Source organism: Prinia subflava, chromosome 14 (assembly GCF_021018805.1).
Source record: "Prinia subflava isolate CZ2003 ecotype Zambia chromosome 14, Cam_Psub_1.2, whole genome shotgun sequence".
In the NCBI taxonomy this organism is placed as follows: domain Eukaryota; kingdom Metazoa; phylum Chordata; class Aves; order Passeriformes; family Cisticolidae; genus Prinia; species Prinia subflava.
Window position 1 is genome coordinate 13,638,187 of NC_086260.1, and position 20,317 is coordinate 13,658,503.

At 42.3% G+C, this 20,317-nt stretch overlaps 1 protein-coding gene across 1 annotated transcript in view; it reads left to right on the forward strand.

Moving 5' to 3' along the window:
- The first annotated feature begins 320 nt into the window (after positions 1-320).
- The window catches only part of RAF1 (Raf-1 proto-oncogene, serine/threonine kinase), a 61,918-nt gene continuing 41,921 nt past the window's right edge, over positions 321-20,317 (forward strand). Inside the window, exon 1 of the mRNA XM_063411827.1 lies at positions 321-633. The gene's annotated coding sequence lies outside the window, so the exon portion shown is untranslated. The remainder of the gene's footprint in view (positions 634-20,317) is intronic.

The following is a 20,317-nucleotide window of genomic DNA, read 5'->3' on the forward strand; positions in this document are numbered from 1 at the left end:
AGGTTCTCCCCATCCCGATGAGGTTCCCCCCCATCCCGATGAAGTTCCCCCCATCCCGATGAGGTTCTCCCCATCCCGATGAGGTTCCCCCCATCCCGATGAGGTTCCCCCCATCCCGATGAGGTCCTTTCCCGAGGCAGGGCTCAGTTCGGGTGCCGGGCCGTGCCCGGTGCCGGGTTTGGCCGCTCCCGGCCGCGCTGCCCGGCCCGCAGGCCGCGGTGTCCGGTTACAGGCGCTGGCGTCAGGCGGGCCCCGCGAAACGCTAAAAATAAACCGGCCCAAAGCACAAACCCCGAGCAGAGCGGGATATTAAAATTCCGGGAAAGCTGGAGGAAAAGCTGGGAGAGGCTCACCGGGGTGGTGGTGGGGAAACACCATCGCTTTGGGGCGGTTTAAATGAAGCCTGTGGGTTTGCCTTTTGTAGCGCTGTCACCCGTGTGACCCCGCGGGGCCCGGCCTGTGGCTGCAGGTGTTTGTGCCCGCACAAAGCATGAGCTGCAGAATTTTGGGAAGCAGAAACATCCCCGGTGTCCCAGCTGTCCCCGAGAACTCCTAAGCCCGGGTACACCTGGCTGAGCCGGTCACCTTTGGATTTCCCTTGGATCCGAGGCTCCGGATGGGAACGCGGCTCCGGTGAGTCCTCGGGGCGGCTGGGGCTGTTCACACCCTGCAGCACTTTTAATTGTCTGGAGGGTTAAAAATGGATCTGTGAGTGCAGGCTAAAGGGTCGGGATTAAATGCTTACCCAACCTGCTTCCAAAGGTTAAATGAATTAGTCGGCAATCAGATGGAAAAGCCCCAGTGCTATTTCTAAGGGGAGGTTTATGAATTTTGTATGAAGGATTGGGTGGAAATTTCCACAATTTCTGAGCAAAAATCATAATCTAATAATCTTTGAAATTGTCGTTTTCTGTTTAAATATCAGATAGAGACAGGGATTAATGTTTACCAGGTCCAAAGCTGTATTTTGAGGTGTGACTGCCTTTCCTGGAGCAGCACAGTCCCAGACTTTCAGGCTTCCAGACTGCCTGCCTTTGACTTGTCCGCAAAATCCCTTCCTAGATTTAATCGAAGCCTCTTTGCAGGAGGCTTTATTGCTGCCTCCCTTTTGAAACGAAACCCGCCAGGAGTGTGAAAGTGAGCTTTAAAAGCAGCTGTGTGTTTGCATAACAATGAATTACATGCACACAGTCCTGGGGCTCCCGCAGTCCATGTGCACCGCTGGAGTTTCAAACCATGGCTGAGATTAATGCCTACAAAGGGGAGTTCTCCAAGTGTGCCACAGTTTAATCCTGTGGGTGCTGAGAACCACGGAATGAACCGGGTTGGAAAAGACCTTTAGGCTCATCTGGTTCTGCTGCTGCACACCCAGGGCTCAGCCTGGAGCAGGGATTGCAGGGTCTGGTCTGCAGCACAGGCTCTTGCAGGGATGGAACACCGGGGCCTTGTCCTGCTGTGCCATTTTTCATCTTTGCTTTGGTTCTTCACCTTAAGAACAGCAGCTGTTTGAGAAGGGAGCTGGGGGTGATGTCCTGCCCGCACTGGGTGGGTGTTGGAAACTGCACTGGTGGTGTTTAATGGGATCACAGAACATCTGAGCCAGGAGGGATTGCCCAGAGCAACCCCTGGCCCTGCACAGACCCCAAAGCCCAGCTGTGCATCCCTTGGCCGTGGTTATGTCCAGCACTGGGGTGTATAATGTGTGTATAATGTGTGTATAATGTGTGTATATGTGTGTATATGTGTGTATATGTGTGTATGTGTGCGTATATGTGTGTATATGTGTGTATAATGTGTGTATGTGTGTGTATATGTGTGTATAATGTGTGTATAATGTGTGTATGTGTGTGTATATGTGTGTATATGTGTGTATGTGTGTGTATAATGTGTGTATGTGTGTGTATATGTGTGTATATGTGTGTATATGTGTGTATATGTGTGTATGTGTGTGTATATGTGTGTATATGTGTGTATGTGTGTGTATGTGTGTGTATAATGTGTGTATGTGTGTGTATATGTGTGTATATGTGTGTATATGTGTGTATGTGTGTGTATATGTGTGTATATGTGTGTATATGTGTGTATGTGTGTGTATATGTGTGTATATGTGTGTATATGTGTGTATGTGTGTGTATATGTGTGTATATGTGTGTATAATGTGTGTATGTGTGTGTATATGTGTGTATATGTGTGTATAATGTGTGTATGTGTGTGTATGTGTGTGTGTGTATGTGTGTGTATATGTGTGTATGTGTGTGTATATGTGTGTATATGTGTGTATAATGTGTGTATATGTGTGTATGTGTGTGTATATGTGTGTATGTGTGTGTATATGTGTGTATAATGTGTGTATGTGTGTGTATGTGTGTATATGTGTGTATATGTGTGTATGTGTGTGTATATGTGTGTATAATGTGTGTATGTGTGTGTATGTGTGTGTATGTGTGTGTATAATGTGTGTATGTGTGTGTATGTGTGTGTATAATGTGTGTATATGTGTGTATAATGTGTGTATGTGTGTATAATGTGTGTATAATGTGTGTATGTGTGTGTATAATGTGTGTATAATGTGTGTATAATGTGTGTATGTGTGTATAATGTGTGTATGTGTGTATATGTGTGTATAATGTGTGTATAATGTGTATGTGTGTGTATGTGTGTATGTGTGTATAATGTGTGTACGTGTGTGTATAATGTGTATATGTGTGTATAATGTGTGTATAATGTGTGTATAATGTGTATATGTGTGTGTATAATGTGTGTATGTGTGTATATGTGTGTATAATGTGTGTATGTGTGTGTATATGTGTGTATGTGTGTGTATATGTGTGTATATGTGTGTATAATGTGTGTATAATGTGTGTATATGTGTGTATATGTGTGTATATGTGTGTATGTGTGTGTATATGTGTGTATATGTGTGTATATGTGTGTATGTGTGTGTATATGTGTGTATATGTGTGTATAATGTGTGTATGTGTGTGTATGTGTGTGTGTGTATGTGTGTGTATATGTGTGTATGTGTGTGTATAATGTGTGTATAATGTGTGTGTATATGTGTGTATGTGTGTGTATATGTGTGTATGTGTGTGTATATGTGTGTATAATGTGTGTATGTGTGTGTATGTGTGTATATGTGTGTATATGTGTGTATGTGTGTGTATATGTGTGTATAATGTGTGTATGTGTGTGTATGTGTGTGTATGTGTGTGTATAATGTGTGTATAATGTGTGTATGTGTGTGTATAATGTGTGTATATGTGTGTATAATGTGTGTATGTGTGTATAATGTGTGTATAATGTGTGTATGTGTGTGTATAATGTGTGTATAATGTGTGTATAATGTGTGTATGTGTGTATAATGTGTGTATGTGTGTATATGTGTGTATAATGTGTGTATAATGTGTATGTGTGTGTATGTGTGTATGTGTGTATAATGTGTGTACGTGTGTGTATAATGTGTATATGTGTGTATAATGTGTGTATAATGTGTGTATAATGTGTATATGTGTGTGTATAATGTGTGTATGTGTGTATATGTGTGTATAATGTGTGTATGTGTGTGTATATGTGTGTATGTGTGTGTATATGTGTGTATATGTGTGTATAATGTGTGTATAATGTGTGTATATGTGTGTATATGTGTGTATATGTGTGTATGTGTGTGTATATGTGTGTATATGTGTGTATATGTGTGTATGTGTGTGTATATGTGTGTATATGTGTGTATAATGTGTGTATGTGTGTGTATATGTGTGTATATGTGTGTATAATGTGTGTATGTGTGTGTATGTGTGTGTGTGTATGTGTGTGTATATGTGTGTATGTGTGTGTATAATGTGTGTATAATGTGTGTGTATATGTGTGTATATGTGTGTATAATGTGTGTATATGTGTGTATGTGTGTGTATATGTGTGTATGTGTGTATATGTGTGTATATGTGTGTATGTGTGTGTATATGTGTGTATAATGTGTGTATGTGTGTGTATGTGTGTGTATGTGTGTGTATAATGTGTGTATAATGTGTGTATGTGTGTGTATAATGTGTGTATATGTGTGTATAATGTGTGTATGTGTGTATAATGTGTGTATAATGTGTGTATGTGTGTGTATAATGTGTGTATAATGTGTGTATGTGTGTATAATGTGTGTATGTGTGTATAATGTGTGTATAATGTGTGTATGTGTGTGTATAATGTGTGTATGTGTGTATAATGTGTGTATGTGTGTATAATGTGTGTATGTGTGTGTATAATGTGTGTCACCTTCTCAGGCAGCTTCCAAACCTGCCTGCCTGTGTTCACACGCTTCCTGCAGCTCCATTCCTTACTCAGGACTTTTGCTCTTGGTCGAAGCTCTGTTTCACAGAAATCAGCTCAGTTTTTTGTTAAAACAGTTGCCTGATACACCTCAGGTGTCTCCACGTTCATTTTCTAGCAGCAGGTGCAGGGAACAGCTTCAAGGTGTGCCCAGGATGCAGAGTTACCAACATCCTCTGGTTACTGGATAGAAAAACCCCACTATGAACTGAAAATCTGCAATGTTTACTGACCTCAAGATTAGCCCTGTGTTTGATGTATTTTAGGCTCGCCTCACCTCTCCAGCAGAATTAGAATTAGCCCTCCAAAGACCTGGCCCAGACTCACTGCTTCCTGAAGTCATTAATTAGGGTAGCAGCTAATTTTGTACAGGATCCTTTATTTTTTGCTGTGTTTTATAGAATGATTGCTGGAGCATGTTGGATGTGTTGCATCTTGAGTATTGCTGAGGCTGGAAAGCAGCCAGAACAACCAAGGAGCAAAACTTCCAGGCAGTTTTCCATATCTGCAGTAAACTCAAGTCTGCAGCAAAGCTATCTGAGGAATTCAGGCTGTGAACAACAAATGGAAAAGGGAATGACACATGATATGAGGGGGAAAAAAAAAGTGAGGTATTTTATGATTTTGGACAGCTTCCTGCAGTTATATCACTGCATTGCTATTATTCCTCAGCAAAATCAGAGTCAACAGATTGCCCTTGAGCAGCTCCACTCCCATTCTCGTTCTCTGGCAAGCTGGGGAAATCCAAGGGAGCCGAGAGAGGTGGATCAGAGGTGATTCCCCACCCTTGCCCATTCATTCCAGAGTGAAATAGCCAAGGACCAGAATGTTGTGGATATTCCCCAGTATTTTAATTCCTTTGTGCCTCATCTTTGGTACGGTTTGCTGAGTATTCCATGGTTTTTCTAAGAACAAGGGGACTGAGCTTACTGTGTTCTGAATGTCAGAGCACATTTCAAGGGAAAAAACCCCAACCCATCGCTCCACAAACAGCAAGACTAAAGCAGTTCCACCACAGATTTATGTGGTCTCATCCCCAAAGCACCTCTGCTGTGAGAAATAAGAATCTTTTAGCTGTGGTTCTCATTTCAGAGGGCAAACCCCTCACGTGCTGGGGTTAATTCAGCCTCAGGTACATGGGCACTGAGCAGCCTGCTGCAGAAACAGGAATATTTGGTGCCTGAGTTCTTTCTTTCCTTCAGCTGAGGAATGAGCATGGCTCCTTTTTCTGTCTGCAGCTCCTGACTTCCAAGAAACTTTAGAAAATTAATTCTTCTTGAGGCCTTGACTCATGTGTCAAATATGTTTGAAATTTGGAGCAAGAGATAGACTGAGCCATTACATAAGCTTCCTCTCCTTAGGAAAGCAACCTAATCAAGCTTGTTCCATAAAAACTCCCCACCCAACTGACTGGAAATGGAGCTTTTTTACAAACACAGACCTGTGCCAAACAACAGCCAGCAGAACCCCTTTGCCCAGTGTCCTTTTTCTTGGCAGAGATACCTGCTTGTGTTGGACAATGGAGCACTCTTTGTCCTCTGTTTTGAAAGAGGAGTTTACAAGTTAAATCTAATGCCAAGTTATATGCCCAATCCAAATCCTTCATCAGCTACCATTAATCAGGCTGGGGGAGAAAGAATAAAAAAATGGAAGTGCATTCAGATTTTCCCCCAAATGTTACATTGCTGTATTTTCCCCTCTCAGCTCCAAGGCCACACTGCGTTTCCCTTCACTGACAAGTATCCCAAACTTCCTCAGAATCTGAAGCAAAAAGGTTGGGATGAGTATTTTGGGCATTGTGAGTTGGATGACTGTAGATAATGACTGTAGTTAATGACTGTAGTTAATGAATGCAGGCTCCCTACCCTGCACACCCAGCGCTCCTCAGCTCCTGCTGAGTCTGGGCTCTCTTGTAGGTGATGTGGTCACTGCCTCCTTCACTTCTACAGCCCAATGTGACATTTTTCCCATTTTTTCCATGTTCCTCTGGTCTGGGTTGTGCTGGGGTGCTCCGTGCTCCTTTCTCTGTCCGGAGAGAAAACCCAAAGAGGAGCAGAGCTGCCAGCAAGGATGGAGCAGCATTCCCTCCAAAATTCCCTCTGCCACTGCACTCACTGATCCTTGCACAAAACCCTGTTGTAGTTACACCGTTCTCCCATAAAAGATGTGTTTGGGCTTATTTCATTTTCAGTCAGATCATTTTTAATCAGAGTTTAATCAGGGAAGTTTAATTAAAGACCTGTTCATTTTGATACTCAGGAGGGTATTAACTTTTGCAATCAGTTGAGTATCAGCAGATTCAGATGGACTCTCAGGTTTAAGACTTGCTCATTTTGATCCCACCAGGTGCCCAGGAGCCCCTGCTCACGTCTGAGGGCCCAAAGCTTGTCCCCTCTGACTATTTCCAGCCAGGAATCATCACTCTTTCTCCCTGCCTCAAATATTTTGTTACCCTGGTAGCAGGAAGTGTATCAGGGGGTCAAGAGAGAAACCTTTTTCACTGGAAAAAGGTTTCCTCTTCTCTTTGGAGGCTGCAGAGAAAGAGTCCAGAATTCTGTCACAAGGTTTTATTTAATTTTATCTTGCCCCCTTAGCAAGAAGAAGGTATAATGGTTCCATAAAGAATGTGGACTTTTATACAGAATACATCCCTCTGGTGCCCAAACACCCTGGTATGTGCAATGATTGTTTGCTTAATAAAAGGAAAACAAAAAATGCAAAGTTTTGGCAAGCCCTGGCTTTGCATGCCCCAAACACCAGGTAGGCACCTGCACAAATATTGTTTGCATACAAATAAATCTGTGTACACAGAGGTGGAGAAGAAAAAAAATCTAAAAGCTGAACCACTCTGTAGGAGCCAAGCCCCAGCTCTCCAACTCTTACAGTATGTAATTACTGAAACAATTACTGTATTAAAGGAAAAAGAGAATAAACATTTTTAATGAATGCTGCCAGGTTCACACTCTGGGACTTCACTGGCATTTTTAACTCGCTGACTGAATTTACAGCAGAGTATTTTTAGCTGCACCTGTAGGTTGTTTTTGCTTTTGTAAAACATCTCCACACCCCCTCCAGCCTTTCCAGCCACTGTCTCCAGTGCTGCTGGAAGCACCACACACACACAGAGAGCCACCCCACAGACGGGCTGGTCTTTTCTCTATTTCACTTCTTAGCACATTCATGGGAATAATTTCACTCGTTTCACTTGAATTTGTAATCTGTTTGTCCACCAAGTCACCAATACCTAAACCAGCTGGTTAAAACTTGAGTATCCTCCCAGAAGTTCCATAGAGAAAATTATTTCACTTTTTTTTGTTAGGAAATCTGTAGTGGATTTGAAATGAACTTTGTAGTTTTGAGCACTGAAAGACAGGGAAGAGTTCTAGGTACAGAAGCTTGACAGTTGAGGCAGAGAAAGCAGTGCTGCTGTCTGGATAAAGGTTATCCCAGACTTTGTTACAAATCCTGTCCTGCCTGTGCATTCCAAAAGCCAAACTCCAGGTGCTGGGGACTGGTGATTTTCCTGGTGTCAGAGGTGGAACAAGGCAGAGGCCACAATGAAAGAAGGGGCTTGATACCAGGATGCCAGCAGGGAGAAGTTTCTCAAAGTGAGGAAAAGGAGAGGAGTTGGTATTTTCATATTTCAGTCCAAGCCCTATTTTGGTTGCCACAGACCCCCACTGTCACCCCATGCTGATCTGCATTTAATCCTGCAGCCTCCTCCCCACTTCTCCATGGCCTTGAGCAGCCCCTTACAAACAGCAAATCCTTTCAAGTTGAGGAGGATTCATGGGAATGCCTTTGCCTAAGTGCAGAGTGCCAAAAGCAAAGAATATAACCCTGATTTTGCAAAAGGGGCCACCAAAAGTGCGTCAGGCTGAAGGTGCTGATGCTCAGCAGCAGCAGCTGCAGTTGCTCTCTGAGGCTCTCCTTGCCTTGTTAAATCAAGTCAATACTTGCTCAATGATCAGAATCTCTCCCAGTTTCAGTGCTGTGCTGGAGCTCAGAGGAGGAGGCTGCACAAAGGCCTCACTGTCCTTCTCCTCCGAGCTCAGAACCGGTGCAGAAACGGGAGCAGGAGCGATCTCCTGCCCAGGGATGTTATTGAAACTCCGTGGAAATCCTTTCCTTCTTGGTGCTGGCAACTCCCAATCTGCAGTCACCTGCAGCACAGGAGGAATTCCTTGGGTGTACCAGATACTTCATTTCCCTTTGGGCAGATAGCAGGAGAAATTACAGGTTAGTGAGCCAGTTCAAAAGGGAGAAAACCCAGGGCAATTAGAGGGCCCTTCTTAAGCAGGAGATGAATTCCTGCCAGGCTGCATTCTGGGCTGCTGGGATCAGCTCCCAGTGCCAGCAGATGACATCCAGAAGAAGTGCAAGGCTTTGATTTTGAAATTACACGCATAAATATATACACACACACATATATATTTTATCTGAGGGAAGATTGTAATCGTTGTTTAATCAAAGGTGAAGTTTTCAAGGTGCAGAAGGAACTCTGCTCTTCAGATTATATATTAAGGTTGGATGTGCATTTCTAAATCTTGTTTTGTTTCAAAATGTGGACATGGTTTTGCTTCCAGTATATGATATACTGGTGTACAAAAATATATGAAAGCCATTTAATGCATGATAAATTGGGGCTGTGTTAGTTGTGAAAAGCATTTAAATACCACAATTAACTTTACACATGGACTGGAGACAACTCTAGTTCTTTGTGTGGAAACACAAGGTAGGCAAGAGACCTTTGGGGCAGTTTTGTGTCCATTTTGAAGGCATTCAGCTCACAGAATAAATAAATAAATAGTGCTTAGAAGATATTGAAGCCTATGTTGAGCAGCCAGAACTGGGGAATTTACCCAGTCCCTGCAGTTAATTCACACACCAGGGATGTGCAGTCTCACTGGCTATTTCAGCTCTTCCTCTGCCCAAATTAACCCAAATTAACCTCAAAGTTCCCATCCTGCACCGAGGGGTGGGTGATGCTCTGGGGGTGTCTGGGCACGTGGCAGAGGGGATTCCTGCAGCAATTTTATTCTTCAGAAAATACCACCAGATTGCATTACAGGAGTCAATGTTCCTATGTACTGAGATTAGAAAAAAACAATTGCTAATCATTTCTTTCTCCTAATTCAGCTGAAGGAACCAGTGTCTGAAAGGCTACTAAAAATGATCAAATTCATTACATGCTACTTTATTATTAATTTATTATTCTTAGCTTTCCACGGGATTCAGTTCTCTCAGAGGAGTTCAAATCAGTCTAGATGAGTGCAGTTTTTTGTGTGTGAGCGAATGAAGGAGAATCATTTCTCCAACCTTTCTCTGAGGGCACTCCAATCCCCAGGACCCCTTGAGGGCACTCGGAGGTGTCTCCTGCTCCTGTGGTTCTTCCCAAGGCTGCTCCTGCCTCCTGCCCATCAGAGGCTGCAGCCAGGGGATCACTTGAGCCTGTGCTGGGGAAGGTGGCTGCAAACCAAAGGAGGTGTTTTCCCCTGGCTGCAGGAGCCAGGCTGCTCACAGCTGCCTCTGCAGACAGGCAGCCCTCAAGTTAAAACAGAATTCAGAGTATCCTGCCTTGCTGGGTAATGCCATGCCAGGACATGGAAGAGCCAGCTCGGTGTGGAGTGTGGAAAACAACCCCAAAGCTGCCTGAATTCCCCCCTCAGCCTCCCTGCCAGCTTCACCACTCTCCCACCGTGCCAGCCAGTGCCTCCCACTGATTTCCAGCTCCTTGGGGAATCTGGTTTCTCTCACAGGCTTTGCATTTGGGTTCCTTCACCCCTTGCCAAAATCCTGCAGTTTGTCCTCAAATCCTCAAAATTCCAGAAGAATGCTTTGCTCACCTTCTCCTGGTTCCTTCTTTGACCCAATTCTGGAAATACAGAGCTGAAGGAATGCAGTGACAGCCTCAGCTCTGCCAGGAGAATTCCACCAGTGAATATTGGTTCAGGAGCTGATGAAACTGTGGATGAGCAGATGCCACTGCAATTCTGAATTGATGTGCTAACAGGGGCTTGTGGGAAATTTATTATTTCACCAAAGAATTCAAATTCTTGAGTGCAGGCTAATGAAAAACTACTGGTACACAAAGTTTTACGTATTTAGGTCTTAATGAGAAACTTGTGCAATGTTGTTTATAGAATTGTTCAGATTCAGATGTGGCTGTTAAACCACTTTTGTTGAGACTAAATAGATGCCATGGCACAGAATAAACATTGATATCTGATCAGGTTCACTGGGAATGAAGTGATTACTGACTAAAGTCTTTATTTAAGGACAAAGATAGCAGAGATGAACCATGAAGTCAGCAGGACCATCATTCTTCGATCCAGCTGGAATGAATCCTTTGTGTGAAATGAATCCTTCCCACTAATATAATACTTCTTACCCATTTTCCACACCTTTACATTATCAACTATCCCTTGATATGAAAAATGTCCTTAAAGTATTGCTCTGTGCCCCTTTGATAGTGGTAAACTGCTCCAAATGCCACCTTTCTGCATCCTGCACCTCCAAACGAGAGTGGATGCACACTCAGCAGAGACATTCTGTCATCAAAAGGAGTTTTTTATTCCCCTGGTTTCAATTACACACTAAATGCTGAGATTATAAAAAGATATGATCTCATTGCTGAAGTGTCTCCAGCACCAGTGAACTGAAATTGTTTTTCTCATTCAACAAGCAAAATGCAGCATTTTCACAGCTTTTCTGAACATGGTTGTGGAACTCTTCATTCAATATTAGTAGCTTGTACATCCCTGGATTTTAAAAAGGCCAGAGGGGAGATGAAATTTTTTTGGCCATCTTAGCAGAGGTGTGGTGCTTCCCCTTCTCTGCTCTGGGAATAGACACAGGATGCTCAAGTCAGCAGGGAAAATTATTGAAAAACTGGGAAATTACGGTGCTTGTCTTGTCCACAGTCACTTTTGTGCAAATGATGACCAGAGAGCATCCAAGAAAAATTCATTGCCCAAATCTCAGGGGCAGTACCTGTGCCCAGAGACTGAACTAAGCAGTAAATTCCATGAGCAGTAATTCCTGAGCTGTTCCTGCATCACCAGCATCAAACCTCTCCAGATGCCAACCTCTGGAGTTGCCCATGGAGGGGGTTCCAACACCCCCAGCAAAGCCTCCCTGTGTGGAGCCACCTCTGCTTTGATCTTTTTCCATCCAGAGGTCAATAAAACTCACTGGAGTCATCTCGAGCAGAAATCTGTGGAGTATGAGGGAATATGTATGTATTGTATACATTAAAGCTGCTTTCTAGATTGACATTCATGGGAGCTTTGCTTTAACTTGGTCTCCCTGTCCAGAACCTGGCAGGGCATTTTGTGGTCACATCTCCTGCAGGGCAGCAGAAATTGTCAGCATTCAACTGCAAAATGCCTCCTCGTGTATCTGGTTTGAGGGGAGCACAAAGATGATACAAAACACTCAGATTCTCTTGTCTTCCTCTAATTTCAGTGCTCAGAGTGCCATAAATTATCACTTGATGGGCCTTTAAGATTCTGCTTCAGTGGAATTTATTGGGCAATATCAAAAGCGAGCAAAGAAGTTGAGAATGAAACGCAGCTTCCAATCTGAGGGTAGTGTTCCATGCTGAATTGTCCACAGAAATTGTAATTGCTTTCTAGCAGGAAGCAAAAGATGCTCAATCTCTTTCAGAAGAAGAAATTAGTCATGCACAGATCAAAACCTATTCATATGCAAAGACCACTCATCAATAAATTGCAGCTGCCTGAAAATAACTGCAAGCCAGTGGAGAATGCTTCTGTGTGTTTGTCAAGTTAATTACATAAAATTGCATCTGTTGGATGACACTGATGAAGCTCAAGATTTTCAAATATGTCCTTGGCCTGCAGAGTGACTACACAAAAAGTATTTCTTCAGAAAAAGAACTCATCAGGGATCTTTTTGACAAAATGCTTTTTCATTGGAAAATGAGATTCACACCCAGTTTTGCATGGAAAGTTGAAAGTTTTGCATGGAAAACCAATTTATTTTGGTGATGCTTTTGTCAGGGAAGGTCTCAGAGTTCTAATGCAAAGTTTCTGGTGCAGAAGAGCTGTCCCTTCATTCCCAATTATCACAGTCGAGGCCAATTGCTCGGAACAAAGAAGTTCCAGGATTTTGCTGGTATTTTTGTGTATTTATACAAAGTAAACCAGTTCCATCAGGAAGGACTTAAAAAAAAAAAAAAAGAAAGACATCCCAGCCACCAGAGGTGTGGAGCTGTCCCCTCTTCCAGAGCCCTGACACAAAGCCCAAATCCAGGGACACGTGGAAATCTCGGAGCAGATCTGGAGGTTCCACCCCAGCCTTTCTAGGCCAGTGTCACCCAGTCCTGTGACATCCCTGGGTCATGTGAGGATGGGCACTGGTCTTGTGAGGATTTGAGAAGTTCCAGCTCCTCCGGGGGTTTCAGGCTGGCTCAGGATAGGACAGGAGCCCTGTGAAATGCTGATTTCCTCCTTGCAAGCAGCAGCAAGGCTGGGACAGCACAGAATAACCCAGAGTGAAACGTGGGGCACTGAAAGAGCTCTTGAATTTGAACTGAGAGTGGTGGTCACAATCTGAGATATCCCCCCATCTTCTGGGCACAGAGGGAGAACCACAAACAGAATAAACAGGATTATCTCGTTTTATTTCAGTGTGATCTCACAGTTCTGATGGGAAGCTTTGGAAGCTCCAGGTGTACAATACAATAGATAATCCCTGTTTTCATTCCTTGCTGCTTCACACTTTTCCCCACCTGGTTCCCACTATCACTAACATATTTTGTCATTCTTGGAAATCTCTTTATTGCTTTTAACTTAATCTCAGAGGCAGTAAAACATTTAAGATCATCTAATTTCCATTACTTCCTTGAGTGACTTGGCCAAGTAGTTTCTGGTAGAGCCACAATTTGAGCCCTTCACTGCTTTAAATCCAAAGCCTTTGTATTTGTTGCTCATTAAAATTTGCCATGATGTTGTGTATATTTTTGTTGTGCATTCTATCTTAAAACCACATTATTTCCTTAATAACACATGGCTCTATGAAGAGAATTAAGTGGCATAAGGCATCACACTTGAATATTCAGCTAATCTAGAAAAGAAACCTGGAATTAGTGGAACTGGATAATGAGAGTGACCTCAACAGGCAGGAGCTGTGACAGTTCCACAGCCAAAGGAGGCTGTGGTTAAACTCCTCACTGCTGTGGTGATGGGGGAGAAATGCAAAATCAATTTATGGGCTGATTTAAATTCAAGACCAGTCCTAAAGATGGACCCAGCAAGTCATGTTCAGCTCATAGCAGAGCCACTTTGTTTTTTTTCATAAAGGACATTCTAAAAGGGTTTTTTTCCCCCCTTTCTGGCCATATTCCGTGCTGGAAGGAGCAGTAATTCTCTCATGTGGTTAGAAATACCCACTTGGCCAATGATCTCATGCAGCAGGGCTATGGAATGATGCTCTTTGCTGCCATCAGTGATTAACACACTGCATCCAGCTATTAATTATCTTTAACCAGCTCAGCACTCTGGTCTTTTCCAGTGTATTCTAATGGAAATCTCAAAAGTTGTTGTATTTTTAAAATTACCTTTAACCAGTCACAGCTCAGCACTCTGGTCTTTTCCAGTGTATTCTAATGGAAATCTCAAAAGTTGTATTTTTTACCTTTAACCAGTCACAGCTCAGCACTCTGGTCTTTTGCAGTGAATTCTGATGGAAGCTGTATTTTCTTTCTGGCTCACTTAGAAATGGTTTAGGATTACATTTTTAATAAAGGCTCTTTGAAATACTTGAGATTTTGGAAAACCTTGTCCTGGAGGATGTTACTGTGGGAGTGCAGGCTGGCCAGGCTGACATGCCCTGTGCTGCATCCTGATCTCCTGGCTACCTTTATTTCCATCACACGACAGAAAAGCAAAACTCCTCTGTGTTTGAGAAGCCCTGAAGTGCCTTCCTGAGGGCAGGACCTCGGAGAGGGCTTGCTGGACACTCCATCTCCATTCCCTGCTGCAGCAGAAGGAATTCAGAGGCTTTGTGATGATGCATTTAATTAGAAATAAAGGTGTTCGCATCACTTCCATGCAGGGATTTCTCTCTTCTGCCACAGGGCACTGATGGAGCATCAGGAGGAACAGCTGAACTCCCCTGACCTGGGCCACTGCCCTTTGTGCTTTTTCCTAGAGTTTGGCCGAATATAAATTTTTCAGTTTAAAAAAAGCAAGGGTTTAGTCCACATTCACATGACATCACTCCATGTGACTCCTTGGGGGGTTATTTTTGTAGCCTGTGGTGATATCACTGAGTTCCTAGAATCAGGCTGATATATTTTAGCACTCAACATTTATTTAGTTGGGGAACTTCTGCTTTTTTAATTTTTTTTACTGCAAAGTTCCTTATTTTACTTCTCTTTTAAGCCTGGCTTTCTGCAAACTGTCTGTTGGGTTGAGTCTGCTGCTCTCTCCAGAATACCTGCATGGGAAAATGTTATTTCTCTTTGCTCTCCCATCCTCTCTCTCTCTCTTTTTCTCTTTTTTTTTTCCCCTTAATTTTATTTATTTGAGAGAAATCTGGGATGACAACCCTGAGTGTTTTAAACTTGCTTTTTAAAAACATATTGCACATTTTCCCGAAGCTTTGTGTTGCCAAGCTCTATATAAACAAAAACTCTTGAGTTCAATATCTTTTTATATGCTCTTTGCACCTTTATTCCAGAATTAACACCCCAAATGTTTCTTTAGGATTTATCTGTCAAGGATTTTCAAGTTATTTATGGGATTTTTGTAAACACAGCACAGCTTCTTAACCCTTCAAATTAAACCATGTGGGTTTTCTGCTTTACTGTCAAAACAGTTCTGAGTGTTGTTATGTCACATTGGTATTTTTTCTGTGTTGGAGAAACAACTCTGTGTTTATCCTAACAAAGGTCAAGCATGGCAAAATGTGCTCTCCAGGATTTTGGGAGGGAACAAGAGCATCACTAAAGCTGAGCCATAATTGCTTTGAAAATCCTTGGCTGTCCTGGCTTAGCAGATCCAGATTCCAACAGCTATGGAACATTTGGAAAACAGATCTGCATCTAAATCTTGTGTCCTAAATACTTCTCAAATTAGGAGATGCACGAGTAACGTGTATTATCTATACATTACTTATTTTTCAATAATAGATTATTGATTTTATCACTCCCTGTCTGCATTTTGAAGTAACAGCTAAAAGGATAAAATGCTTGCAGGTTGTTCAGAGACTCAGCATAATTTATTTAATAAAATAAATAATTTTATTTTAAAAATCCCCAAAAACTAGAAGGATCTTTCCCTCCAAATCTAAACAGGACAAACAAAGAGCAATATTAGCTGCCAAGAAGTGATTTGTCACAGTGTAAGTTGTTTTCAAATGGCAATTTAAAAGCTCTTGGCTCTGGTATTTCAAATATAAAATCATAGGAAGCTGCACACAAATCCCAAATGGCAATTGAGAGAAATCATAGAAGAATTTTAAATGCCCAGAAATAGAAAATCAGCCTCCAGTTCAGGAAAACCTTTCATTGATTGCAACGACACTGAAGGTCCTAGTGGGAGCAAATACACTTTTGTGTTTGCATGCAGCACCTTCCTGCTCACTGTCCCTGGATTTGATCGGGAACATCCACAAATCCCCAGCACAGTCCCTGCTTGCTGAGTTCCTCCTTTCTTACCCAAATCTTCCCAGTCCCTGCAGGATGACTGTATAGGCATGTGAGAGCTGCTTGTCTCATGAAAGTCACTTTCTTTTTTCTCTCATCCTTTTCTCTCTCTCCCCAGCTGAAGAGTGCTAATGCCTTTAGTTGTTTGTCATGTGGGAGCTGGTTTGTGTCTCTCCAAATCCCTGGTGCTCTTTTCTGTTCCTCTTAATTTTGTTACACAGAAATGGCAGTGCAGGAACAGACCTTCATGCTGTGTTCAAAATGTGGGAACATCCTTAAATTCAAAAATTTAGGTAAATACTCTCTTCTGTTTTGTTGTCACCTCTGTCCCATCCTAAACTCCTGATGTTGTTTCTTGTTTTAACCACAGCTGGCATTTTTAGGGAGCTCTTCCCAGTAAATCCACCTGTCTTTATCTGGTTGACAAGAGCTCAGCCAGAACTCAACTGGTAACACACACACACAATTTAGGCTGTCTTTTCCTAGACTGTTGCTTTGCATCCACTTTCCTAAGGTGTAATCAACAATTTCATCATCTAAGACTGCACTTTTTCAATGTCTGTGTTTTAGTCTCGAGTATCTTGTAAAATTTATCTAAAATTTGTTTAGCAAATTTTCTTGCCTTCCAGTTGACTCCTGCTGTTACTTTTTATCACATTTTGAAGGAGTCACATGGGCTTTCTTCAAGCCGGGCTAATACCTGTGGCAGGTAAATTAATTATAACGTACACGGAATTTGGAACAATAGATTAAAAAATAATGAACGTCTTCAGCTGTGCCTGCACGTAATGATCTTGCTGCTCATGTGAGCGTGATAAACAGCTGAGTAAGCAGGGCTGGCCTTTTTGCATATGCAAAAGCTGCTCTTTGTGGGATCAGCTTCCAGCTGCTCAGGCTGCGGCTTCCCAGCCAAGAACCCGCTCCGTGGGCTGCTGCCAAATGGGGAGATTCCAGTCCCTGCACACCTCAGCCTGCCCTGGCCTTGCTCAGGGATGGCGTTAGTGAGGAGAAAGAAATAGAAAATAAAACCTGACTCAGTGCAGTGAGTGCTGCTCCAGGTGAGAGGGGCAGGGGGGGCTGCAAGGGTCCCTTTGGCACCTGTTGGATTTTAGATCCTTGTCGAGCCTTCTCTTACAAAATATTATCTTCAGTATGTTCTTACTTTTTTGGAAGTCTTCCCAGGTTTCTGCTGTAGCAGACCAATCCCATTTAACCCAGATATGATTACAGTGACACGTACTGTTAAACTGCACCTCAGCCCCAAAGCACAGCACTGCTCCTACTTCCTATTCGCAGAGGACAAGATGAGGTTCAGAGAATTTAACCAAACCCTGCTTTTCTCTTTGTTGTCTTAACCAAACCCTGCTTTTCTCTTTGTTGTCTTAACCAAATCTTGCTTTTCACACTGCTGCCTGGTGAATCCTGAACCTGTGACAAAGCTTGACTTGTGAGCACATCACCTGTGAGGAGCTTCCACTCACACCGCCCCTGCTTGTGCCTGGAAATTAAGCCAAAAAATTAAAAGTGTTTTAAGGAAATATGAAGCCTGACTCAGTTAAATCTGTCTGATCGTGTGAGTCTAGCAAGAATTACTCACCAAACTCTTTGAGTTAATCCTGTGGCTTCCCTGGAGGAGCCGCAGCTGGTGGGAGCTCCTGGGTGGCAGCAGCTCCTGCAGGGCAGGTGAGACAGAGCTGAGCCAGGCTGCCTGATAACAGCGGGCTCTTTGTTTACACGGGGATATCAACGAGGAAATCACAATAACAAGTTCAGGGGAAGCCTAAAAATCCAGCAGTCAAGGCTGTCAGGAGGTAGAACTGAAACCACTGCACGGCACAGCTGCTTCTCTGTGAATTATGCTTCACACTGCCTCTGCTAATGACAGTCATAATCTGAAAATGCTAATGGAGAGCAGGGCTCTTATGCCTTGTAGTGAATAGTTGTGGTAAGAATGGTATTTATAGGGCTTATTGCTTTGGAAGTTCTCTGCTGCATTAAGTTACTGGGAAAGGGTAATTCTGTTTTGTCTCCTTCCGTGATAAAACTTTTCTTGGAACTGCTGTTCCTTCAAAGAGGTACACTGTGATGAATGCAAAATAACTAATTTTCATAACCAAATAATTGGTAAATTCAATAGCCTGCATAAATGGTTATTTACAATGCTGTTCAACTTTGGTTACCAAGGATTTTATATCCTCGCCAAGTCTTTTCCAAAATCATGTTTTTAATAATTCTTATTTTTGAAAGCCTGCCCAGGTTTCTGCTGCAGCAGAACAATCCCATTTACTCCAGATTAGTGAATTCTACAATACCAGCTGCTTCCAGACCAAAACCTGCAAAGTAAAGGTAATTAGGACATCGTGGTTCCTTGCCAAATTCCAAAGCAGCCTTCCTTGGCAATTATCATCCCAACTGTTTCACAGGAGTTGCTCCACAGCAGTTCCACTTTCCTCTAGGAAAAGCGATTTTATAGAAAGGGAGTCTGAGCAATTCCTACCTCTTGCCTATTTCATTATTTATTGTTCCATATCACTACACAGCAGTGGCATATTTTGTGTAAATTCTTTCCATTACTCACAAAGCCACGCAAACAGCTCGGAGCTTTCCTCAGAGAATTCTTAACTTCCTGCAAAAACAAGGAACAAAAAAGCCACCAGGAAAAGTAACCAAAGACTTTTAATTGCTTGAGTCCATTTCCTATCCCTAAGAGAAACTAGGATTTTCCACCTGCTTAAGTTAAATACTCAAGTGAATTACCTTGTATTAAACGAAATAAATCCGTGATATTTTATTGTGTCAGATATCAGAATGGATCCTATTTCTTATTCTTACTCAAAGACTTCCAAGGATTGCTACAGAAATGGCAATTCCTCTTGAGTAGGTCTGTTTTATGCAATCTCAATAATATACTTTACTGTGATAGCACTAAAAATCTGAATTTAGGCATTTGGTTGTAATGGAAATATCCTGAACTCTCCTGGTATAAACAAAGCAGGGGTGAAAAATTCTTTTATAAAATATTTAATATATAATAGTACATAGTCTGTATATTATTAAATTTGCATATAAATTATGCATTTTTTATTTGAATAAAACTATGGCTATAACCATCAATACTTCTTTAAGAATAAGTGCAGTTGACTGATATAAAAAGATAAATGAAGAGAGGGAGGGAGGAAAAAAGAAGGCAAGAAATTTTGCTTGCATTCTTGTCAGCCAAGAGCGTGATCCTACTTGAAAACGTGATAGATCAAAATCCATTTCTTGAGGAAATAATTTATTGCTTTGTACTGAATGTTTCACCCAAAAAATTAGTTAAAATAGGTAATTTTGAAGGCTGAAAGCTACAAGAAGTTTGATAATTTACCCAGAGAGTGCTGGGACAAAGCATCTGAAGATTGCCTGCACCAACATAAGATATTTTTGGTTATGCTGTTCCTTATTTACAAGGAAAAGGGTTTCACAAGAGGAGGGAAAATCCACCTTGGTTTATTTTCAAAGGACAGCCTTGAAAGAGGTGAATCTGTCAGGTGTGTCCTGGGGAGATGTCTCAGCACCGAAGCTCCCAGAGGGAAATAATGCCTTGGAGTCACCTCCCTGCTGGGGAGGGCTTTGGCTTTCCTGAATTCCAGAAGCAGCAGAGCCCCAGTGCCTGCCCCTGCAGCCACACTGCTCGAAATTCAGTATGGGGACAGCTGGAATCTGTGTAAGAACCGAAACAGGGGATGCTGAACTCATCAAACCCAAGCTGGAGCTATAGGTAAATACATTATTACATACTAGCAACAGAACATTGCTATTCCTTTCCATCCATTCCACTTTGTATGTGATAAGGGAAAAAAAAAACCCTTCTTTTTCATTTCCCATCTAGAATTCATTGTATGAACACAGAATCAGTTATTCCAAGTTACAAATACTTGCTGTATGAAAAGCAAAGGCTTTAGCTCGCTTTAGATTTTGTTTTTTCTATTTCTTTGGCCTCACTATCAAATCAAATGGATGTCTCAGCGATGATGTTCCAGCAGTTGCTCAAGCCCTTATGTCACTGTTCCATTTCTGTGAGGGCAGAAGAAAGCCTTGCATAATTTGTTGCTAATGCAAAGCTTCTGTCTCCACCAGAAATAGATTTGGAGGTGAGGAATGTCTGAATAAATGAATGTGAATACCTGTGAGTATTCGATGTGTATCTCCAAAGTATTAAAAATACTCAGGTACAAGCAGACATGTCCACACTCATTTCTGTGCAGTTGCTGAGAGATGGAACAAATCTCCTAACGCAGCACACTGGGCTCCTGCTCTGAGCTCCAGCAGGAGACTTGTATG